At 35.4% G+C, this 26,533-nt stretch overlaps 1 long non-coding RNA gene across 2 annotated transcripts; it reads left to right on the plus strand.

Moving 5' to 3' along the window:
* Positions 1–10,545: 10,545 nt before the first annotated feature.
* On the plus strand, positions 10,546–26,129 carry LOC104606264 (uncharacterized). Of its 2 annotated transcripts, XR_016082952.1 has the most exons (5): positions 10,546–10,734; positions 10,866–11,031; positions 14,694–14,785; positions 25,591–25,696; positions 25,821–26,129. It is a non-coding gene; the product is annotated as an uncharacterized LOC104606264 (long non-coding RNA). The 2 variants fall into 2 exon arrangements; XR_736750.3 differs by lacking the exons at positions 25,591–25,696; positions 25,821–26,129 and having other exon boundaries at positions 10,553–10,734; positions 14,694–15,564.
* Positions 26,130–26,533: the final 404 nt, after the last annotated feature.

Here is a 26,533-nt window from a genome sequence, read left to right on the forward strand (position 1 = left end):
TCAGGTTAGAAAAATCAGACTTGACCTCAAACTCAAACCAAACTCAGACCTTAAACCCAAGTTGTAGGATCGGAATGTTAAGAGAATCTCCATCAAGATAGTGACAAGAGAAATGGGATAAATGTTTGTTTGGTAAAAATTATGGAGAAAAGGTGTTAAATCCGATGGCGGTGAAGAGTGTATATCCCAAAACATTAAACATGAGGCATTCATATAGGAAGGTGAGTGTTGACAAAACCCCGGAAGGATTTTATATAATTCTTCTTCCAACATGAGGTTGATATAAGGTCGGTGGTTGATAGGGGACCATGGGCGATGTCGGGGATGTTACTGGTTCTGAAACGTTGTTATTGGGGATTTTTCTTCGCTCATTCAAGGAAGACTAATTCGTTCTCCCACGAATTGTTACTACTCCAAGTCAATTAATATGCTAACTTCCACATAAAGCTAACGGTGGCCTATTTCAAAGAGTTTTTCTTTTAAAGAATTTAAATCAAAACAAAACTCTAGTTCGTCACTTCTCATCTCAAGCAAAACCTTACAGCAGATCTAGCACCTCTTTTGGCATGCCTACTGATGTAGGAATATCTGGCCAATCTTCTTGACTCGTGAAGTTAGTCGGATACATTTTCACCGTTCATCATCAATTACAATCAACCACTCCCAACCGTTTCTCTTTTAAGGCAACTCCGGCTATAAAAGAGGCTAATTTAACTGTCGGAGTCTTCGCCCCTGCGATAACTCTCGGGGCCTCTGACGTCTTCTTTGTCTCAACAGGTTGGACTTGTCGGCCTTGAATATCAAATATAATATTGTTGCCTTAGGCTCTGTATTGGCACCGTTTATGGGAAACGTCTTCAAAAGTTTCTCCTAAGAATTAACCTAATCAACTAATGTTTCTGAAATGGCTGGCAAGTAAGACACCTTTCCTAACATTCAGAATTTAGTCATGATCGACTAATTCGAGCTGGTCCTAAAAAGGATAGACAACCTAGCCCAATGGTTGGACAACGTAGGGCATCCAGCAGGATAGGGTGGCTGCCCCGTCAGAAGCCACGGACAACACAACGAGCAATTTGCCCATACCCTGCTAAGCCAACGCTAGGGTGGCCTAAAGGAAGCCAAACCCTCGGAATCCGGCAGCAATAGCTAACGGGCTAGCAAGCCCCGTTCTAAGACCCATTGGCTCCCCAAACGAGGGGGCAATCTCATGGGCTTCCACGACGAGTGCAGGAACCACGACCGTCAACACTGTCGCGCGAAGACCAACCGGGATGACGATGGGTGCTCAGGCCACTACAGTCCCCCTCCAAAGGCAAGGAGCTGGTGCCACACCTCTCCCCCGTTGGTTCCAACCTCCTCAACGATCACTATGCCCGCAAGGCTCATGATGTGCTAATGTTTGAACACTTTGGGAATAAGGTTGGCCCATCCCACACAAGAGAGAACAAGGAACAAGCCAAAGCAATGATGCCATACATCAACCATTGCCTCAAAGATATTCAGACGCAGATTGGTGTCATTCAAGATCAACTTTGGCAAGTAAAGGAGGGTTGAGGTGACACCTCTGCCAATTGTCATGCCTTATTCAATCGGATGGAAGCCTTCGTGGATTCCATCATCTCTGAGCCCTTCCCACCAAATTTCAAGGCCCTGATGTTGGAGACCTATAATGGGAGTACAGACCACAAGGACCACCTAGAAAGCTTTTGCGCCCTTATACTCCTGCATGGATACTCTGACACCCTCATGTATTGAGCCTTCTAGGCCACGTTCAAGGGAGTAGTGCTCTAATGGTTCTCGACACTACATCCACACTCCATCAGCTCTTGGGACTAGTTCGCGGACCTCTTCGTAGGTCACTTTGTGAGCAATCGGTGGTGTTAGAAAATCATCATCTCCCTGATGTCCATCAAAAAGAAGCGTGGGGAGATCCTTCAAGAGTATATGAAGAGATTCAATTGAGAAGAACTCATGGTCAAGGACCTCGACCTCTCAATCTCCATGCATGCATCCATCAGTGGCCTTTGCCTGGACCCCTCAGTTGGTCCATTTCCAAGACTCTGCCCAATACTAAAGCCAAGTTCTTGAAGAGGGTCCAAAAGTACATTATTGTCGAGGAGGCCAAAGCTAAAAAATGCCTCCAAGATCCAGAAGCAAGGCCTAGTGACAAGAAGAAGGAAAGGGATGGCCGCAGCGATGGCCCCACCTACAAGGGCCGTGAAAAAATACCACCGGCCCCTTCCTTTGACAAGTACACACCATTAAACTCCTCCCAAATGCACATACTAATGTAGGTAGGGAAGGAAGAATTCATTAAGTGGCTAGCCAAGTTAAAGAGGAATCCAAGAAAGATGAACCCAAAAAGTACTACAAGTACCACTATGGCATCGGCCACGACACCAAGGACTGTACGAGCTCAAGAACAATATTAAGTTCCATATGTTGAAGGCGATGCCCCAACATCATCCTCACAATAGCCACAAGTTGGGCCCTACACCCATCGCCCCCTTGCCAGAATCATTGAAGTCATAGTCGAGGGATAGGCCTTGGGGGGAGCATTCGCCTCATCTCAAAAGGCATACGCCATGCATCCGCCTCCAACATCCTCGATTGCCTACGACGACCCTTAGTAGCCCTTGGCCCTTTGCAAAGTGGGAAATAGACCTCCTTGGACCTTTCCCCTCGGCCACAGGGAACAGGAGACACCTTGTCATGGCAGTATACTATTTCACTAAATGGGTCAAAGTCGAGGCCCTGGCAACCATTATTGCCAAGATGATTCATAGCTTCTTCTAGAAGAATATTGTTTGCCGATTTGGCATCCCATACATGCTCATCACCGACAATGGCTGACAGTTCGATTACTCCATGTTTATAGAATGATGTGGAAGCCTATGAATAAGGCAACAGTACACCTCGATCAGCTACCCTCAAACTAATGGGTTAGCCGAGGTCACCAGTAGGACAATCCTAGATGGATTGAAAGAAATGTTAGATAAAGCCAAAGGTCTTTAGGTGAACGAGTTGTACAACATTCTATGGGTGTACCTAATGACACCTCAGACTGCTACAGGTGAAACTCCCTTCAACTTAACGCGTAGGGAAAAGGTTGTCATTCCAGCAGAGATCGGCCAGTCAACACTTTGAACTGAGGCATACCAGGAAGCTGAGAATAGTGAAGAGTTATGAAATAACCTTGACTTGTTGGAAGGTGTCCGAGAGAAAGCTCAAATCAAGGACGTGGCCTACTAGCAAAGAGTTGCAAGATATTATAACTCCTTAGTTAGAGAGCATCACTTCAAGGAATGAGACCTAATCCTTAGAATGGTCATGGTTCCCAAGCCCGGCATCGGAAAGATTGACCAAACTGGGAAGGGCCCTACAAAATCAAGCAAGTAGTAGGGCTTGGCACATTTCACATGGAATATATGGGTGGAAGCCTAGTGCCTCGTATTTGGAACTCTAAAAATCTTAGGATGTACTATCAGTAGAAGTGTAAATACCTTAGTGGAAAATTGTAAATGAAAAGTGTAAGTTCCTCTCACTTCGGATCTTTCTTTGTGTAAGCGTTCTCATGCCCTCCAATCGCTAGGACCCCTTAGCTAACCGACCACAACATACAACATTTCTTAAGGTTATGCGCTCAAACTAGACATCAACCCCCTCAACCGACCAACCGCAGTATATGACCTTCCTTAAGGTTATACGCTCAGACCAAACGCCGGCCCAAGGCATACGACACTTTGTGAGTCATACGCGTAGTTTCCTTTTGACCTTCTTTGACTAAGGCAAGAGCTTTTGGAACCTTGACAACTGTTGATAAGTGGCCCACGACCCCAGCCTTGACCTCAAAGACCCTTAAAGAAGTAAGTCTTTGTGAAGGCCAAAGATCCAAAATCGACCAATTACTTAATAAAAACATGATGAACGACAGACTAAGTAAACAACACTTCTCCGCTAAAGCAACCACTCATGACCTTGGCCACAAATCCCCTAATCAAAAGGGCATGTTCTTGGCTTACGCAATCACCTCCCTTGTTTAGGCAAAAAGTTCCGAGACTTCAACAACTGTTATCAAGCGACTTGTGATATCGGCCTTGGCCTAAAAGACTCTAAGATAGAACATCTTCACAAAAGACTAAGTAAAGATCGCTTTCACAAAAAAGAGATACTTTATTAAAGAATTACAAGTTTCTTTACAAAAATACCTCTTCGGGAGGAGACATCGGCCCCTTGTACAAAAGAAATAAGAGAATAACAGAAGAAAAGCATTTTTTGACAAAAAAAACTCAAGTGTCTTTACAAAAAAAATGCCTCTTATGGGAGAAGTGTTAGCCCCTTACAAAAAAAATGAAGAAAAAGTATACAAGTTTTAGGGGCACGCAAACCCAAACAAAAGAAAACTCTCTATTGGGCCCCTCTGGTCTGAGTAGCAGCCTAGGCAGTGGGTGTCAGCGGTCGGGTTCTAGTCCATCCCTAGTATATCCACTAACTGTTGAGCTTCAATAGGGAACGGGTCCAGTTAGCCGACGTCGAAGCTCGGAAGAATCTTTGACACTTGGGCCTTGCAATCGTCAAAGCCCTCTAGGTAAGCCTGGGAGGCAAAGAAGGTCAGATCCACCTCGTGCTCATCCGAGGCTTTGTACTTTTCGAACACTTTCACGGTTGTCTCCTCCAACTGTTGCTCCATCGACACCAGGGAAGACTTCAGCTCCTTCAGGAACTCCCTTTTAGTAGCCACCTCAACCTCAACCTTCTTTTGACGTTCATGCTTAAAGCGGGCCCACCCCTTGGCCTCAACTAACTACTACTTTAGGCGCTCGATCTCCTCTTGCACCTATCAAAGTTGCTGAATCAACACCTTCACATCGTCGCAGAGGCCAACCGAGTAGGAGACCATCTACATAGGAAAAGGAAAACTTATTAGTCACATTCTGCCAAGAAGACCTTAGTGACATAACAGACTCGAAGAAGTATGCGCATACCTTAGCGGCCTTGTCCAAAAGCATCGTCGCAGAAGCCAACCGAGTAGGAGACCATCTACATAGGAAAAGGAAAACTTATTAGTCACATTCTGCCAAGAAGACCTCGGTGACATAACAGACTCGAAGAAGTATGCGCATACCTTAGCGGCCTTGTCCAAAAGCATGTCCTGGACCAAATCCATAGTGTGTTGAGTCCAGTACTAGCGGTTGTCAAGAAGGACCATGCCAACCTTTAGTTTCCAACTAATGCCAGCCATCAACAGGGAGTCCCTCTCTTGCATGCTCCACTATGGCTGGAAGATGCGGTGATTGATGAGTGGCTCATCCTCCCAAGGATCGAATGATCGAAGCGCCCCCAAGTGAAACCCGCTCGAGACCCCTTGGGCCAGCGCTACTCGTACAGTTGGAATTTATTTGCCCGAGGGTCTCGAGCTGCTTCTATAGGGCATTTCTGCATTGTCATCTTCTTACGGGCCACCTTGACCTCAGTCCATTGCCTAGCAGCCACCTCCTCCTATGAACGCCAAGGCATGCTTCCGGTAGCTCCCTTCTCGATGGCTCTCTTGGATGTCGTGGCCTCCAGCAACTTTGCCTTTCTACTGTCGTTCATTTCTACCAACAAGACAAACAAACAAGTCAGAAAAGTGGCAACGAAATTCAAGTAATGTCACAACTGGCAGACAACGGGAGTATCCATCCCAAGGGGCACAAGACTAAGGCCGACCATCACCAAGGCCTCCTCCTTCACCAAGGGCCCGACGTGAATCGTTCCACCTAGCCGGAGCCGATTCATCATGGTCTTCTCTTCATCGCTATTGCGTGGCAAGATCCTTTCGGCCAGCATATATAGGTCCCCCCAACCAAACTAAAAGGACAACCCTTGGGGGCAACTAACAAAGAATAATTTCTTCTTCCAATTATTGACAGATGGTAGGTTGTCAACCACCTTTCCTCGTCGGCTTTGAAAATACCACAAGCCTTCCCTATCAGGATGCTTCCTCAATGCAAACAAACTCTGAAATATGTACAGGGTTACAGACACACCTCGGAGATGGGCCATCACCAACACAACCACTATAATCCTAATGGCATTGGGAGCGAGTTGGATACGGGTGAGATTGTAGTGGTTCAAAATCTTAGGGATTAGGGGTGCAGGGGAAAATGCAACCCAAAGTGAAGGTAATGCTCATGGATGCACACCTCCCTTTCGGTAGCAAGCCATGACCAGTCACCAACTCAGGGGACTTTAACCCTATAGTCCCCCAAAATGTAGTATTTCTCGGCCAAACCCCTAATTTTCTCCTTGCCAAGAATGCTATCTAGGTTAAAGCGGGGATAACGCCCCAGCGTTATGCCTCAGCCCGCTCCTCGTCCGTAAGTCCCTCGACCTCCTCCACATCTACCACTTCAGGAAGCGCAAGAATATTTCCTGTGGCATCGACCCTCAGTCACATGGAACCAATACTCTCATTAGAAGAGTCCGCACTCTGCTGGTCGTGCTTGACCCCGCGATACATGACCCTCTCCCTCAACATCTAGACTCTAGATGTCCGAGAGGAGCTCTTGAAGTCACTACTGTCACTTCCATCGCCACTAGGAGTGTTGTTGGGAGTACTCTAATCGAGAAGGTTGTAAGCTTCAAGACTAGAATTCAAAGCCGACATGTCGAGGATAGAAGTTATTTACCTAAAGTTGTTTAAGAAAAGAAGTCTAAGGAACTAATTGTGGAAATCCGAGGTGTCCTCTGTAGCTCTAACACTAAAGGTTTTGAGCAAATGGTGAAGTCTCTCTCAACCAGCCTCCCTATTTAAAGGAAATTGTACAACCTAAATTCAATTGATCCAACGGCCGTAGATCACCAACCTGATAATCCAAACCAACAAGCACCATGTGGCACCGACCTCGGGATATGAAACAACGCCAAGAGACAAGGCTGGCTCACCCGTCGACTTCGACTCGAGGACATGCCGAACCAGATCCCCCCATACTATCTCATGCATGACCTCAATTAGTCGACCCCGGTGCCCGTCCTGTGTACGGACCTATGATGGATGATGTCAGTGCCCATATGGGGCACGAGCAATGCATGTGGATAGCCTATGCCTATACGGGCCACGGTCATATACCCTTGGCCTGGAATGATCCTTTACTAACACGAAGGATGAATGGAGGAGTAGTAGCCACACAGCCACTGAGAAGAGCTCCACAACCGAGGTTGACGCCTCCACGTGAATCCATCATAATCTCTTCGGCCGAAGCTGAGGCCTCCACACAACTCGCCAATTGACCTCAGCCACTACGGCCTTAGGAGTAAAGGGCAAGCGATGTAGGAATATCTATCTAACCTGTAGATCTTGACACGTGGCGTCAACCGAATGTATCTTGGTCATCCATCATCAACTACTATCAACCATTCCCAACTACTCCTCTTCTAAGGCAACTCTAGATATAAAAGGGGCTACCACATTGAGGTAAAGACACAAACTTAAGCTCTAAGTTTCCTCACTTACTTGGTCTGGCCCCTCATAGCCCTCGGCTAACTTGATCGTCGGAGTCTTTGCCCCTGGGATAACTCCTAGGGCCTCTAACGTCTTCTTTATCTTAGCAAGTTGGACCCGTCAACCTCAAACACCAAAAATTATATTTTGCCCTTGGCTCCGTATTTGGTAGCAACACCTATGAATGGAGAAATGAACAATCCAAGTAATTTTTATCTCTGTGCATAGGTCACTAGATTTGAAGTTGATGTGAAGAAGATTCCAAATGGAGGGTCCATATCGAGTCTAGCTTCGGATGTCAAAATGGAGGGGTTAACGGTGTTGGAATTGGACAATCTTAATATTGTTAGACTCACAATTTTGAATTCTATGCATCTACATGGTTGCATTTTTTATTTCATATGAGTTATGGTTCAAGATAAAAAATGATCACAATCAGATGATCAAAATCAGTTTCGGCTTCGAGTCTTGAGATGAAAAGGTAAACGGTATCAGATTTGGAATTTTGGGTTCTATGTATCTATGGTGTTGGATTTCTATGTACCTAAAGTATTGAAGAAAGACTGAATGGCACAAAAATGGGGTGTCTACATACCTCTTTTGTTATTCTTGAGTAATGTGACATATGTTAGTTATGGAAGTTAGAATGACTTTAAATGAGGTTCCTCTTGCTAATTTAACATGGATATATCATTTTCTTCTACTATAAAGAAATCCTACTTAACCTTATCAAATCATTCTAAGGAAATCGCATTAAGATGTTGGTATGTTTAAAGTGGCTGCATACTTGGCCACATATGCTGCAGTTGCTTTTACTCTTGGAAATAAAATAAATGCAGTTATTAAACCAATAACAAGAAGATGATAAGTGGATATAACAACTTAATAGTAGGCTGGTCTTCTTTTAGCCCAAGAAACCATAGGCTTCAAGACATTAATACTTAAACATAAGCTTATATAAAATATTTTAGAGAGTGATATTTACTCAAACTCTAAAAATAATAAATAACAAAAGTGCCCTCAAGGCCTCAAGAACCAATGGCATGTTGAAATCTTATGCTAGTCTTAAAAAATGAGCAAGAGCCAAGAGATTATTAGAATTAGCGAAAATAGATGCTTGTCATCAAGGTCTTCTAGTGTTTTCAATCTACATGATGGCACAAACTTTGACAATCTACAAATCTGAAAAACAAGAATAATATAGCTAGCATTAGAACACATATATTAATGATATCAACAAAACAAATATATTGGCTTGAGCTTAAATGCTTGAACTGTGTTGTTGCATACCTTAGAAGCCAAATATGGTAGTCAAAGTACTTCATAACCTATCACTTTAATAATATGAGAGGTTTGGAGTATTATGGTTGACAAAACTGTGTCACTTGACTTAATTGAGTTAAACTAACCATGGGTGGAACACTAGGGATGGTTGCCATGCTTGTAGCAACACATGACCCCTACATAGCAACAATATTAGAAAAATGAAAACTATATACAAATAAGCAATAGTTAAAAACTATAAAGTATGAAATTACCATAGGGTTGAATTAACTGAGAGCTTGCCATGGTTGTAAATATATTTGGCAAAGATGGATCAAGATTTTTGGTCAATTTACTCTTCTTATGAGCAGTACTATCGCCGTCTTCATGCAATTCCTATAAAAATTACCAAAGATATTAATATAAATATTAAATAAATAAAAACAAAGATAAATAAGAATATAAAATGTACCGAATCTATATGGGTTTTCTTTTTGTGACACTTGCATTCTCTAAATAACCAACTTTTCTAATGTTGCTACCATGCCCTTTGCTAGCTCGTGTCTTCTTACCTAACCCTTCTCTAAATTATCTTTTAAAGCTTGAATTTCATCACAAGGTCCATATTCGCAATCAAGATTCACATTGATGCTTTGAGAACAACACTAAAACTTGGAGAGCTTCTTGCCTTAATTTAGCATCTTTTCTACCACTTTTCTTATATACTTATACACATCTATACTACTTATAAAGGTGTGAATGGGGTGTAATTCTCTGGAATTTTCATTGGACAAAATTTGCCCCTTCAACTTGAGTTATCTAAGGGGTAAATGTGTATTTTGAGAAAACTTTAATTAAGATTGTTGAAATTGCATTAATCATCTATTCTATACTACTATTAAATTAAAAGTATGATGAAGGTGTGAACTTTTCTTAACTAAAATAGTTTCAACTATTATTTTCACTTCATTTAATCCGCTCTAATTAACACTTATATTAAGGTATTAACTCTCATTGTTCCTTATTAAATCCTATATTAAAGCTATTTTTTCACTAATAAAGTCTATTAATTAGATCTATTTTAATACTTTTAACAATATAAATTCATGTATTTTAAAATTGACTCATAAACAAAACATTCTTTCATCTAAGGGGTGACCAAGCAATTCAACCATTTGAATCAAATTGATTAACCTACAAAGTCATAGTTAGATAATAAAATTTTTAAAATAGAAATAAATATAGAAAACTACAAACAAACGAAAAAAATAGACATATTTATGATATTTTTATTAATAAAATTAAAAAAATAAGGACAACAAACAAAAATTATTTTTATTGATGATGAAAATAAAATACATAATCTAAAACTAACCAAACATTAAATTATTTTATTTTTGGTAGCGATTAATAGTTCTACTTTTGGGTCAAACGTGTTGACCTTTAATGTCATGATTAAATAATAAAAATTAATAAAAGATAAAAAGACAAAAAAAAATACAAAAATTTTGCAAAAAAAAAATGGGCACATCTATAATATTCTATTTTTATCATATTAAACAAAAAAATAAGTGCAACATATAAGAATTATTTTTATGCACGTAGAAATATAAAAATTATAAAAAAATGGACACATCTATAATTCATATTTTGCAACCTACACTACTAGAAAGTTTAGTTTTAAAGGCTGGAGGCAGAGGTTGCAACCAGCCTCCATAAAAAAGGCAATTATGATGGTTCATATGATCTTATGTAGAGGCACTTTATAGATGCCTCTATATTATAATTCATGCGAGGATATTTTTGGTATTAGCGACAGTTTATGAAACCTTAATTTTTACTCATAGTCTCCCTTGTCCTACTCTTCCATTCACAATATCAAACAAGTCAAAAAATCATCAATTTGGTTAGGGTTTTTTATTAAATTTGAGTGTATTAAAGAATGAATCACCTCAAGAATGACAATAATTCCATTGCAACAATAGGTTAGGGATTTTGAGATTTTAGTTTTTTTCTTTTTAATCAAGTTCGTTGAGGTCTTTTTCTAGAAAACAAATTGATTCTCTTTTCCTCTTCCTCCAAATAACCATCTTCACCTCATCCAACTCTATTCCAGATGATTTAGCAAATCAGGAGCTCTAATGTAGATTGCATAACAGTGTACAAGGAAAGCTATAGCAGATTGGAAGAATGGTGATAGCTAAGAACGGACGGTGGCGCTGGTTTACGATTCCAAATCTTGGATCTACAGACTTCACATCTCTTTCAACGCACATCTCCGGGTAGCTCTATAAGTTCCTTTGCTTCTCCTTCATTCCTTCACATCTCTGTATTGTCTATGTTTTTCCCCCTTTTCTTTAAGAAGTTTGTGGTTAGAAATAGAAAATCAATAGGCTTTCGTGGATTAGAAGATGGCTATACTAAAATTTGAAGAAATATAGAGGTCTTCTTTTAGATATTTCTTTTTCATTGAAGATTTCCCTATTTTTTCTTTATTTGTTTGATTTGAATATGTGGGATGTTGGGGCAATAGAAAACATATTCAAAACTACCGACTAACATATTATTTTTTTTATAGTTTTCGTTACACTTAGACAACAATGATTTTGCTAACTACAGCCATTTCTTACACTATTTCTAGTTTTGGGGAAAGGGAAAGAAAATGGAGTTGAGCAGCTTTGTCATATTCAACCTATCAATGACTAACAAACAAATTTCTAGTGTATGGGTTCACCAAGTGGAAGAGATAGGTTCAGTGACCCACCATTCTTGGCATTAACAAACAACCCAAGAGCACTTGTCTAGTAAATCATGTTATACAGGGAACTTGCATAGTTAAAGTTTTTTTATTCATAGCCCAAGATCATTTATAATTCTTTGTGATTGGCACCGTTGTTGTTTTACTTGAAACTTGGTTAATATGGTTGTGTTTATACTATATAGCTGTCAACTATAATCAGGTTTGTATTAACCTAATAGTCCCAATTAATGATTGGGTTGGCTCTGTCTGGGTTTGTTATTAGGGTCTGGTTTGGGACTGGATTGAATTGTTAAATGAACTAGTAAGAATCTTCTCTTTCAGTTGTAATAAAATTTAGCTTCCTCCAGTGTTCTTTTAATGTTAAATCATGGCAATAAATTCTATTATCATGTGGTTTGTGATCCCTCGCATCTTTATTTGTATGCCTGTATTTTTTCCTTATGTGCTTAATCATGCAGTGCCCACTGCTACCAAACTTTGTTTTCAGATCTGTATTGACTGATTAAAGTTATATCAACATATATCTTTCTCTATAGTATGATTTTATTCGAATTATATGGAGGTATAGTTACTAGTGTTTGGTGCTAATGTGGTTGTATATTCATTATTGTGGTTATTTATGTATTTGGTGGATATCATGCCATGTTTAGCTTCAATGTTTTTTTGAGCTAGGAAATAAGTAGTCCACCAAGTTATAACTAGCAAGGAGAGGAGCTAGGAAACTCTAGTAGCTTCTACTTAGTTTGCAGTTATTTAATTGATTAAAGAAACTTTCTATAGTGGAGAAAAAAATTAAAAAAGTAACTTTTCAACAAAAACAAAAACAAAAAAAGCTTTTACTTTTATCCAAACTCAAAGTTGCAAATAATTACCTTTGGAATTTAATGGAAGATTGGAATCAACAAAGATAATTAAATATACCTGAAGTGCAGGAATATCATCATCCTGATTTACCAAGGTCAGGAGCCCTATGTAAAACATCATTTATAACTATTTAGCTTATTTGGTTGTGTGCAGCTATAAGGATATTTCATTCATGCACATTAGTAAAACTTGGAATTGGAAGATTAATGCCTTGAACATGCTAATAAAAACATGTGAAATATACAGACAACATAGAGGGAAGATACATTGCTAAAAACAACATAACATAGAGGAGAGATGCATCATTAAAGCAAACAAGTAAAAAACTTAACCGTAATCAGTGTGAGCGCCACTGGAATTGTTTATACAGGATATACGAAAATAGAAATCTATCAATAAGACCCTTTAAAACTCAAAAAAAAAAGGAAATTTTCAATAAAATTTTGACCGATAATTAGTATTTCATTACCATCCAATATCATTTTCTGGCATTTCTGGAAACTTCCTTAATCTTATTCACTGAAAAATAATTAGTTTCAGCCATCAAGTATCTCACAACTTACTTAATAACTTATTCACTAAAAGAAATTAATAATTTATTTAGTTCAGCCACTTAAGTTGTTACCAAGCATAGTTGTATTGGTATAGTGGGTTTTACTATTCAAAACTACAAAGGTTGTAGCAAAAGAACTAGATTATTTCAGTTCATGTCATAAAGATTTTTATTTTAATGCCCCTTTGCTTTTAGCAATGATTTCACAAGCATAGTTAAGATTTGGCCAAACAATCCATAATCTTCATTTATCTAATTGTACATCCAAATTCAGTATAAGATTATGAGGGTGTTCCGAAAATGAATTGTTTTGTTTGTTGTGATTTCAATAAAGAAATTAAGCCCCACAAATAGTTTTAGAATACATTATTTTTTTTCTTAAAATAGAAACACATCAAACACGATTCTTGGTTGTGTATTATTTTCCTTTTTTCATAAACCATAAATGCACTCTGAAATTTCTAGTACTAAATACCAAATACATGATTTCCTCTGGTGGTTTGATATTATTTAGTGTAAAGTTACAACATCTAGATAGATATTCTAATTAATAGATGCTAGTTCACCTTTCTTATTTTTACTTTATTTCATTTTTTGCTTACACTTTTGACCCAAATCCATTTAAATGTGGATTGATATGGTTAGTAGGAGCCTTAAAGCAACAGTTCAAGGGTCTATGTTAGTTCCCCCTACATTTGCAGGTGCTTTGTACATACCTTTGACTGAAATATTAATATGAATAGGTAACATGAACTATTGATAGTTCAAGTGCTCTCTGTACATCATCCCTTTATGATAGAGGGGAAAGGCCAAGGAGACTGTAGAGAGATAGACATAGAGTTATACATTGATAGAAACAAGCCTCTATCTAGGTTTTCAAAGAAATATTGGAAGCCCTAACAATAGTTATGCATTGATATGGCTACCAGTCTTTAATGTCTAGATGTTATATTCATTTTTCTCTTCTTTAACTAAACTCTAACACTTCTAAGACTTAAATCTATTTCAATGTGTTGAGGATTATTTGGAACATGGTTTAAGTGACAACTGTTCTCATTGAGAAAACTTTACTTGGATAAAGCTCTTCTTTAGGCTTTTATAAGAAGATGATCCAATATATTCACCTTTTACTACCATCGATTTAATCAATTGTTTTTCCATTTATTGTTGCATAAATAACTTGAAAGCATTGTGCTTTTGAGGAAAAAGAAAATCCCTAGTAAGTTTAGGATGGGATTGTTCCTAGAGAAAACCCCAAAGTGCCCTTTTTAAGTAAGATTCATAGCTTGCAAGTTTTGGCTTTAAGTTTTAACTGCAGGGAGGGGATGGGAAGTTACTTTGACATATACTAGGGTATGGTTTGGTTTTGTAGCAAGTTGTTCACGACACCTGCCATGCCTAGATATGGTCATGTGCCATGACATTTTCCATGGTGATGTTTTATAATCATTGCAAGTGAAGCTTCATGTCATAATTTGTTAAATTTCATATCTCCTTATTTTGGAAAGAGTGAAGATATATCAAATTTAGTTTTTGGGTTTATAATTTCAATGTTGAATTCAAGATATTAGTTTTCATGTTTCATACATTCTTCTAGTTATATTGCTGCTTTCAGCAACTCGAGATTGTCCTTATGACTATACTAGAGGCAGGACTCCCACCCGTGATATATTAGAAATGTGAGAAGTTTCTGGGTCAGTTTGAAGTAGTAGTTCAGCATTGAAAATCTCTGGTTTGTCCTTGATAGTCTTGTTTGTATTGATTAGGTTCCTTGCCAAGCTTGATAAGGCCAAACGTGCTTTCTGCTTTGCTAGTGGAATGGCTTCTCTCTCCATTGTGACACATCTAATTGGAACCAGTACGTGTCGATCTTCTTGAATCCTCTAATTTAATTGCTACCAGACTCTCCTTGTAATTTTCTTAACTTGCCAATTTCATGTGAGGCAGTTGTTGCTAGAGAAGACATATAGCAGTTCAGATTGGTTGCTATCATAAATACTTCCTAATAAAGGAATTGTGGTGAAGTGAATATATTTTCCTACCTTCATCTGCTCTTCCTAATTCTGTAAGTTATAACTATAGTTGATGTTGAGAAAACTTGTAATTATGTGTAGGCAAGTGAACACAATTGATCTAGATGAGGTTGTAGCTTCAATTGGTACATAAACTAAGGGCCTGTTTGGTGTGTCTTTTTGGGAAGATCTTCTGGTAGCTCTGACAGTCAAATGACGCATTGAGCTTTTGCATGAAGGTCTGAAAAGCTCGAAGCACGTTTGGCAGATGCATGTCTTTCCATGTCTTTCTACGTGAGAATAAAATGTGAAAAACGTGAAAAACTTCATTTGAAGCTTCCTGAAATCAGAGCCCAAAATGAGTTGTTCATGTCTTTTCGGCATTCCGTCTTTTGGCAGCTAGATCTTTCGCGTGCCAAACAGAAATAGTCCAAAATTCGGTCTTCCCTAAGTCTGTATGGCTGGAAAGTCTAATTAACTCTTGCCAACAAATTTTTTATATTTGGGTAAGAAGTGTTTGTTCATTAGAATCACTAGAAACTGAAATGCAAGTCCAATTTTTTTGAATTCTTACAAGGGTACCATTGGAACAAAAAATTTGTGTACTACCTCTGATTCGTAGGTAGCTTGGAGTCTAAATAAATTGGAGGAGTTTTCAGATTTTGGTTCATCTATTTAGATGTGTAGCAGAACACCACCGAGCATTGAAAAAGCAAGTTTTTCAAGGTTCGGTGGTGTATTCAGTGCTACCGAAGACGACCTTAGCTGGGAGGAAATGATGAATTTTTTAAATTTGGTATTCTTGCAGAGGCTATTTTGGATTTTCACTTTCACGAAGTCTATTTTCTTTTTCATCCACTCATTTGTTAGAGAACGAAGTTTTATATTTTCTAAAGGTGCTAGCTAGCTTATTGGTTTAGGAGAATTGTCCCTAATTATTAGCCCATTTCCGTAGGAATTTTATAGGACGCATTAAAAAATAAGAGAATCTTAAAATAGGAAAAATATGAAGAATCATAGAAATTTTGGGGACATTAAAGTTGCATTTGATACCAAGGCTTTGTTTCAATCCAAAGAAGGCAAATATTTTTCAATATGAAATATTTTGTTCATATTTCAATAGAAACAAAAAGATCTTTACCCTCCACACCTTGAAATCTTAAATATGTATTAGGCCACAAAATAAAGTAGTGTTTTGATGCAAAACTAGGAATAAGATGCTCTCCTAAGGCTATTTTTAAGGTAAAAATCATGCAAAACATGTAATTAGATGGTTAAAGATCTTTTGTTTTTGAAAAATTATAGTTACTAATTTAATTTTTTTTTTTGCTTTTTGTTGTATTACTTTTTTTCTTGTAGGCTATAGAAGAAAAATAATGTAGATGGTGTTAAGATGAACTACTTTTTTTCTTTTCTTAGAGTAGGAAGTGAATTATTTTTTGTATTTTTTATTCCATATGTTTTTGTAGATGGATTGTTGTTTTCTTTTTAAATTTGTATCAATTAATATGAAATAATATTTAGAAACAATTGCCATCTTTTAATAAATATGTAAATGGATTGCTTTAAATAGCACATTAAATGTTGTTATATAGGTTTACATAAGTTTTACAAAAGATAAAATATGTTGTTTTAAAATATATATAAATGATCTTTAGAGATAGTCGCAAGTGCCTCTAAATAAGAGCAACCAGTACTTTTAATGGCAATTACAAGTGCTACTATAAAGCATAACTAGTATTCTTAAAATTACTTTTGAGTTGTCTTAAATTTAATTAAAATGCCTCTAAAAATGTACATTTGGTGGCATTCTTACATGTCTCTATATAATGCTTTTTAGCGACAATGCTTTAGATGTATGATTATGTGCCTCAGTATCGTATTTTTTGAGGCATTTACCAGATGTGCCTCTAATTATCAATCAATCGCCACTATAACATTTAGAGACTACACATTTAGAGGCAATCACTTGAGTGTCTCTAATTCTTTTTAAAGGCATTTTTTGTTACTTATATAGATGATTTTTCTAGTAGTGTTGCATCCGATTAATAAAAAAAATCATATTCAAATTGACTTCATTCGGTCCCGAATTAAAATTTGAATTTGATTATTTTGTAATATTTATTTGTTTTAATATATAAAATTTATATATTTATATTTTAAATTATAAAAAATATATTTTTATAAATTATATTATATATGAATTTATATCTATAATAAATTTAACAGGTTATATTTATATTAATTTATTATATATAAAAGTTGAAAACTAAATATCTTTTTTATTTTTTATTTTACAAATGAATGTGGACTCATATTAAAACCAAATCCAATTGGATTCAAATGTAAGTTTTCAGTAGCGGATCAAATTTTGATGCAAGTTCTCAATAATTGGATCAGATTTAAATTTTGTTCAATCCGATCCAAATCCGATCTGTTTATAACCCTACAAGCAGGGGGATCTCTCATATACAACCTTCATTCAATAATCTAACCTTATAAGGTGTAATATGAGCAATAGGTCTAGAGTTGTAAATAAAAGAGAAAATAAAATTGTTTGGCAAGATTCCTAATTTTTCTCAGAACACAATGGGCATTTCTTTTAATATTTTTAAAAATGGTGTCATTTCTAGCTTTCCTTATGAGATATTAAATCTTGTTTCCTTTCTATCTAAGGTATTTTTCTCATAAATAAATTATATTAATTAGATCTATATCTAATACTTTTAATAATATAAAATTCATATTTAAAAAAATGACCAAAAAACAAAACCTTCTTTTGTACATGTGGCAGGTAAGCAATTCAACCATGCAATTCAAATGGATCAACCCATGATGCCATAATTAAAATATATATATAAACACAGACACATAAAAAAATACATAAGTTTTATAAAACAATTTTAGACACATTATTATAACCATTATCATCATCTAAAATTGTCACGTGCAAAGCACATATATATTTACTAGTTTAATAAAAACATGAATGCCTTCTTTTCTTACGTAGCACTTACTGAAACCTCTAGCAACACTTTGAAGTTCTTTAAACAATTTGGAAAACTCAGTTAAGCGACCACAATAATCAGTTACTTCTTTAGATTTTGCATCCCTTGTCCATCTCTTTAAGACATAGTGTAATTGTTCTTTTATTTGTCTTTGAGAAAGAACATATAATGCATGCATACATAAATTTCCTACAAACTAAAATTTCTTACAAATGCAACTTCCATACAAAAATGACTAAATGTCATAATATACTTGCGATGTTTATTCAAGTATTTTACGTTGTACTCAATTATTGTTCCAACTTCTACTACACTTTGAATAAAATAATCATGACTTTCCGAATATTACTTTGCAAATTCCTTAAACACTATTGAAGTATATATAAATGCAACCTAGTTTAACATGCGTATTGGAAAAGTTAAGTAGGGGATGCTTTGGCTCATTTCCACTTCCATCCCTAATTCTTTATGCTAGCGATTTGATATAACTCCATCAAAATGCTTAAAAAATCAATGCAAATCAAGAGTGGAGTTTAAATAGCCTTCCAATAAACCATTCATTCTCTTACTCCTTTGTGTAGTTTTCATGTCATCACAAAAATTGCTTCTTCCATATGCCAAAGCCCATTTCTCTTTCACTTAAAACAATCCTTGCAATCAAGTATTTTCTACTAAATCATATTTTGATATCATCTCATGCCATGCTATTAGAAATTCCTCATCTTCATATTCATATATGCATCTATTAAACTCCTTATCAAAGAAACAAACAGTATAAACATGCTTCAAATGTTTGGTTGCATTTTAATATATATGCCATATGCAAAGATGATAAAAAGTGTTTAAAAATACTTGTTTGATTGCATTTGCCATTATTGGATCTTAGTCAAATAGAATTATCCTTGGAAATACTTGTTTGCTTATGATGATTAACCCCAACAAAAAGTGCAAATGGTCATTATTAGTAATTTATCCTAAAAGTGGTATCAAAGTAAACAACATCACTAAAATAACTATAATTAACCACCATTCTTCAATCTGCCCAAAATATGTTTATTATTAAACCTTCATTATCAATTTGAATTGAGTGAAATGATGATATATTCTCTTCTTGCATCTTATTAAAATACTCTAATATGACTCCTACACCTCCATTTTCCATGTCCTTTTTCTTTTAGCATGCAAATAGTTATTATAACTAATACTAATAAACCCAATATTTTGGATTCCTCTTGTTTGTTTACCCATGAATTCTACTATTGTTTTTGCCTGTATGCCTAAATCATCTACAATATTAGCTTAGGCTTTTTGTGTTACTATTATTTTTTTTATGTGATCTAAACATATATGGTCTATTTAGAATTATAACCAAATGGATATGAGTTACTTCAAAATTTTTAATACAATATTTTTCATTATCTTGCAATGCAATAGTCATTCATGCAAACAATCAGTTCTTTCTACATCACAATAAAACTTTACCTTTGCTCTTTGTTTATCCTCACGACAATACCCTTCTTAACAACAAACAAATATTATATTTCTAAAAATTAAAAGTAAATGACATTTAAAATATAAATGGTAAACACTATAAGCTAATATATAAATTTTCTTAAGAACCTTTTCTCAACCTTTTGTTTTCTTATTTTTAATTAATCAAACCAAAAATTCTAGAAAGAGGAAAACATGTATAATATCTTTAATGTATTTTCAAAATATTTTAAAATAATTAAAACCAAATAAAGTGGCATAAAGAGGAAAGAATAGTAAAGAAAATAATAATAATAACAATAATAACAACAATAATAATAACAATAACTAAGAAACCATTGCAAAGGGGTTGTTAAACCATAATAGGTACATGCTTATAAATTATGATTCCTTAATACATTCTCTGAGTGTTCATATAAAAATAATTTTACTATTTTATTTGGTAGCCATGTAAATAAATGTTTTGGGTGTTCATATATGTGTACAATTTTGCATTAAGCTAACTATTATAAGTAAGGCACTTTTGGTCTTAAATTCTTTACAGATAAATTTTCAATCTAGAAATGCTAGTAAGGCTCCCTTTGGGAAGAGTGCAAATGCCGGTTCAATGCTTATATGCACTTTGATTTAGTTTTCCAAATTAATAAAAATGTATTTGTGTTTGTATTGAAAATGACAACAAACATAGATTCCAATATATGTTTGGAATCAAAATGAGAGCAAAGTTTGAAAATTTCTTTTTGGTAAAAGAAGTTTGAAACTTTTACACAGTTAAATGGAAGTTGCTCAAATAATGTGGGAGGAGATATATAGTTATGATAGCTCTAAACTATATAGTATATATTGTAATAATATGAGTTCTAGTAGGTCTTAGCTGTAATGAATTCTTATCGATCAAAAGAAAAAAAAATCTAACAAGAATGGATAAGATAGCTACACACATACAAGACAAAATAAATGAGACCAAAAAATAAAACCTACATACTAAACAAAAGTAAACAAGAAAAAATAGTAGAATCTACATCTTGATGTGTGCTCTTTCCTTTGAACATTTTTTTATTAATTAATTAATTAATTAATTAAATAAGTTAATTGACTAACTAAATTAATTAGTGGAACTGTAATTATAAATGTTAATCTACAAATAAGATATTTTGTTTTCATTTTTCTTTTTGATCCTTACATGTTTCTTTTTGTTCCAAACATGTAGTATTTTTTATTACAACAATGTATCAATGAGTATTGTTCTTGTTTGAAGGATCTGTATATAAGATATAAGCATTTGGTTTAATATAATCAAGTTTCAATCACTTGTACCAATTTAAATATACAAAGATTGAATGAAATGTTCAAGTAAAAATTTAAGAAAATAAATTAAAAAACAAAAAAAAAAATCTTAAGATGGTCATGGAATGAGTTGATGATATCTTCCTTTATATCAGAACTATGAGGATAATCATGGTTCAAATTTAGACTTGAAGTTTGACGCTCTTATGAAACCATATTGGTCGAATTCTTTTGACCTTACTGAATAGACTTCTTATTTTGTTCTTGAGTTGATTTCTTACCTTAAGTCTTGTGCCCACTTAAGTTTTTCATAGAGCTCCCAACAAGTGTCTCTAATATGTTTAGATCTTTAATAATGAGTACACCACAACTTATCCTTGTCATCCACCCTTTTTTTGAGAATCATTTTTCTTTAAAGAACTTCCCCCATTTGTATATGCACCTCCCCTAACAATTAGAGCCACCGACTCCCCATCTAAATAATTCATAACATTCCCCATGCTTTCTTTTGATTGTACTAGAGCATATACTTCCTATACTAATGGAAGCTCTTTACTTCCCAATATATGAAAACTCATACATAGTATTTAGCTCCAAAAAAAAGGCAAACATCTGTTGCTAAGAAACTATTAGATCCATTGACTCCCCATCTGAATAATTCATAACATTCCCCATGCTTTCTTTTGATTGTACTAGAGCATATACTTCATGTACTAATAGAAGCTCTTTACTTCCCAATATATGAAAACTCATACATAGGATTTAGCTCCCAATGAAAGGCAAACATCTATTGCTAAGAAACTAGAGACTTGTAGGCCTTAGCATCCTCATCGCATTTCTAATCCACACTTTGGTAGTGGTCTAATTCCTTATAGATGGAGGTCAAATTTAAGTAATATGTAGAGAGACTCCTCTCCCCTTGTTTGCATATTTAAAAGGCAGCTTGCATTTGATAAATTTTTGCATAATAACGTTATTCTGAGTAAGTAGACTTTGCTTGCTTCCAAATTTCAAAAGCAGTTTTAGCCCACATGAATGTTTTTCTTATATGTGGCAGCATAAACAGTAATATCCATGACATTACCATGTTGTTTTCCCGGTCCCACCTATCATGTTCTACACTTCCTAACTTAGGTTCTTTTGTCTTACCATTGATATAACCTATCTTCCCCCTTGCAGTAATGTAGACTTTAATCCCCTTTAACCATTCTATGTAATTAAGTCTATTAAAAAGGATTGAAGCCATAAGCAAATTCATATATAATGCCACAAAATTTTCATTATGGCCAGAAGACACCCCATAAACAATGAATACTCAAAAGAAATTGGTAGAAGGAGCTAGTTTCACTATTCAGCAATATTCCTAGTCTGGATAGTCCCCACATGGACCACTTCACCCTATGGCAGGCCACACAAGTAGGCATGTAAACGACATTCAAAAATCTGAATTCAAATATGAGATTTAGTTTAATTTAATCGAATTTAAATAATTCGAATCGAATATGCGATCTGATTTGGATATACATTGATTCGATTCGATAAATATCCAAACCAATTATATATTATGTATATATTATATATATTATATATATAATATAATATAATATATATTTATAAAATATAAAAGTTAAAAAAGAATGAAAAATAACTAATGAGTTCAAAAATCTCAAAGTCGAACATTCGAACTCTTTCAGTTTATTGAGTTTGAACCTCCTTACCAGTTACCTCTCAAAACCCTAAAGTAAAACCCTAACCCTCCGTTGTCACTCCCTTCGCTGTCGTCAGACGCCACCTGAGCAACCACCATCGGTCCATCACCGGTCACTGCCCCTCATCGTCCAAGCAACCACCAACCTTTTGTCAGAGTTCGGACACCATCGTTGCTCATCTCATCTTTCCTCTTACCTCTATCTCTCCTCTCAGAGTCTGTAACTTGCCACCCAAGAAACCACCATCACCAACGGCAGCGTTAGTGATAGCGGTTGAGCACCGGTCACCAGCCATAGCTCAAGCTCAACGCCGTCTCCTTTGCCCGTTCGCCGCTGCTCAAGCTCAAGCAACCCTCAGGCCTTAACCATCTAGCATCACCGGCCTTGTGCTGCAACCCGCAACTGCCGCTAGGAACCCACGCTTGTTTCCTGCTAAATTTTTCAGATTTTTCATCTTTTTTTCTAATGAGATAGTGATTTAGATTTTTCAGCTCTTTTCCTATGCTAAAATTTTCAGATCATAAATTTCTAATAGTGATTTAGATAATGATTTATTGGTTTTTTTGTTTTTGGTTATGAGCTAGATTTTTCATATTAAATGAGATAGAATAGATTATAGATTTAGGAATTGGTTTATTCATTTTCCTATTCTAATGAGATAGAATAGATTATAGATTTTTAATTTGATAGTGTTTTAGATAATGATTTATTGGTTTATTGGTTTCTGGTATGACTTATGAGCTAGATTTTTAGCTTAAATGAGATAGAATAGATTACAGATTTAGGAATTGATTTATTCATGTAGATAGTGGTTATGTTGCAAATTTTTTTGTCATAATTCCTAAATGATATTGTGAATATTTATTGCTTCTCATTTTTAGTAATTTTATTTTATGATTATCCATTTACCTTGCTAGTTTTAAACTTCTAATATTTTTTAAACTTTATTTTGTGTAATCTTTATTTAGGTTATATTTTTACCTTTGAAGAAAATATTAAATGTCTAGATCAATTAATCCTTCTCAATCTAGCACTAGACCTAATGCCAATAGTGAAAATGGTGAAAATGTGAATAGTCCTAGGATTGCATTGCCTCCATTAGTCCCTAGAAAAAGAAAAAGAACATCTAAAGTGTGGAAGCATTTTGACATAATCCTTAATGCAAAAAATGAGGAAAAAGCTACTTGCAATTATTGTAAATAAGATTTGGATACAGTAAGCATTAGTGGGGCCACTCATCTAGCTAATAATGTCTCAAGATATCCACAAAGATTACCAAAAGGACAAAGAGAAATTAGACAACAAATGTTGACACTTTTTACAAATGTAAGTGACTCAACCTGCAGACTAGAGGGATGGAGATATGATCCCATAAAGAGTATATATGACTTTGCAAGGTACCTAATCAAACATAACCAACCATTTAGCATGGCAGAGCATGAGTTTCTTGAGATTTGGGTTACTGGTCTTAATCCCATGCTTAAAATGGTTTCACGCAATACAATTAGGAATGATTGTATGAAAATCTATGAGGATGAGAAAGAGAAGCTTTATGGCATTCTTGATAGGCTTGATTCCCGGGTTAGTCTCACTACCGATATGTAGACATCAAGGCAAAATATTGGATATTGTTGTTTAACTGTACATTACATTAATGATAAGTGGCAATTGAGAAAGAAGATTATAGGTTTTTGAGTTGTTAGAGAGAAGCATGATGCTATAGACCTTACTAGAGTCATCAAAGATCTTGTTTTCCATTAGAACCTTGATAGTAAAGTGATGGCTTTCACTGTTGACAATAATGCTTCTATGAATGATGCTGTAATTAAAAAATGAAAGAGTGACTTTCTGGGCAGGGTAAACTTCTTTTATCAGGGGAATTGTTTCATGTGCATTGCATAGCACATGTTTTGAGCCTCGTTGTGCAAGATGGATTGGATGTTGTTAGGCACTTGATGGAAAAAGTTAGAGAATCAGTCAAATATCTACAAGCTTCAAGCCAAAGAAATCTAAAATTTGGAATGGAAAAAAGTCAATTGAAGATTTGTAGTAAAAAGGAGTTAGTTTTAGATTGCCCCACAAGATGGAATACCGCCTATGATATGTTCAAAACTGCACTTAAGTATAGGGCTGCATTTGCTCGATTGGAACAATTTGATAAAGAATATAATCTTAATCCATCTTCTGAGGAGTGGGATATTGGTCAAGTTTTTTCTGAATGTTTGGAATATTTTTATGAGGCAACTAATGCATTTTCAAGGACTACATATCCAACATCCAACTTGTTTTTTCCCGATATTTGTGAGATCCGTGTGCAGATTGATGAATGACTATTGAGAAAGTACGATTATATTCAAGCAATGGCTGGGAAAATGTTGGAAAAGTTCAAGAAATATTAGGATGAGGTTAATTTACCTTTGACAGTAGTAGTGGTTCTTGATCCAAGATACAAGTTGGCATTTATGAGGTATAATTTGCTTAGGGTTTATGGTTATGTGGGAGAAGATGAAGTGGCAAAAGTGCGTGAATGCCTTTATAACCTTTACTCTCACTATATAAATTATGATACCTCATCCACTCCTAATGAAGAGAGTAGTACCCTTGAATCAACCATGACAAGTTCAGCTTCGGGTGTGATGTAAGAGAGTAAGAAGAAGTATCTCAAAGGCTTTCAAAAATGGTGTACAAGTAATGAAACAACATCGGTGTTCTATTACAAAAAAAAAAATCAAAATTGGACCAATACTTGGAGGAGTCCTTGATTCCAGAAATGTCAAATTTTAATGTGTTAAATTGGTGGTCAATTAACTCTTCTAAGTTCAAAATTCTCTAAAAAATGGCTCGTGATGTCCTAACAATTCAAGCAACCACTGTAGCATCAGAGTCAGCACTTAGTATAGGTGGTAGAGTGTTAGATCCTTATCGGTGTTCATTGCTTCTAGAAACAGTGGAGGCTTTGGTTTGTGCACAATATTGGATTGAAGCACCTCTTAAACCAAAAACTCCATGTAAGTAACTATATTCATATATTTTTTTGGTATTAAGCTTATCATCTTTTTAAAATTAGTGTATTAATCGTATTCTATATTTTTTGCATGTTTTAGTTTCTTTTAATGAAACACATGTTTCTTCTATGTCTCCTATTGGTAAATCTAGTGAAACTCCGAGGACTCCATCCTCAAATTCAAGTGGAAGGTGAAAGTGCAAGGACAAATTTTGATGGAAATGATGCTCATGCAAGTGGTGCATCCAATTAGCATATGTAAGATTGAAAATAATTTTCATTCTTTTAAATATTTATGAATTATAATTGATGTTTTCCAAGATTTGGACTAACATGTGGTTTTATACTTTTCTTCCTCTTTCTTTTCTTTTCTTTTTTGTAGGCTTGAACTTTGGTCATTTGCATGAAGGATAGTTTGGAGCCTTGAACAAGTTGATTGGTCATTTGCATAAAAAATAGCTCATTAACTTGAACTTTGGTCATTTTCCTTGGAGACTTGAAGCCTTGAACTATCTTTTATGGTTGTATGGATAAATTGGTTATTTTAAACTATTTGGGATGGATTTTCATATATGCTAGTTAGCTTTTTTTTTCTTCTTTTTGATTTTGTTGAGTTGACAATTAGTGTGGCTATGTGAGTCTTTAGTTTTGGTACTTTGATGAATATGGTTTTGACTATAATCTAAAGTAATCAAGCAACTTATGCTTCTCCTTCTCTTTAATTGATTATGGTTGTTGAAGTATTGAATAGTCCATGCTTTGATTAATAAGGGAATAAATGAAGAGGTAATACTTGAGTTTTGACATCTTTATGTTTATTTTTTCAAAGTATAGTTTCAAAAGAGTTTTATTAATTAGGTTTTTAATTTTTTCTGGCTTTTTATTTGAAGTTGAGGGGAAACAAGTGAGAATCCAATCCAAATGCAGCCTTGGGTCAGGGTGATAGGCAAAGAGAAACTTTTCCATGTAGCTGTTGCAACAACCTTCTTCATTGATTTGCATCGTATCCTTAAAGTAATTGTTGTAGGGAATATTCGAACTTTATGTCATCATAGACTGGTTCTTTTGGAACAGGTTTTATCCCTACTAACAAAT

Source organism: Nelumbo nucifera, chromosome 2 (genome assembly GCF_055504915.1).
Source record: "Nelumbo nucifera cultivar China Antique chromosome 2, China Antique-T2T, whole genome shotgun sequence".
NCBI lineage: Eukaryota > Viridiplantae > Streptophyta > Magnoliopsida > Proteales > Nelumbonaceae > Nelumbo > Nelumbo nucifera.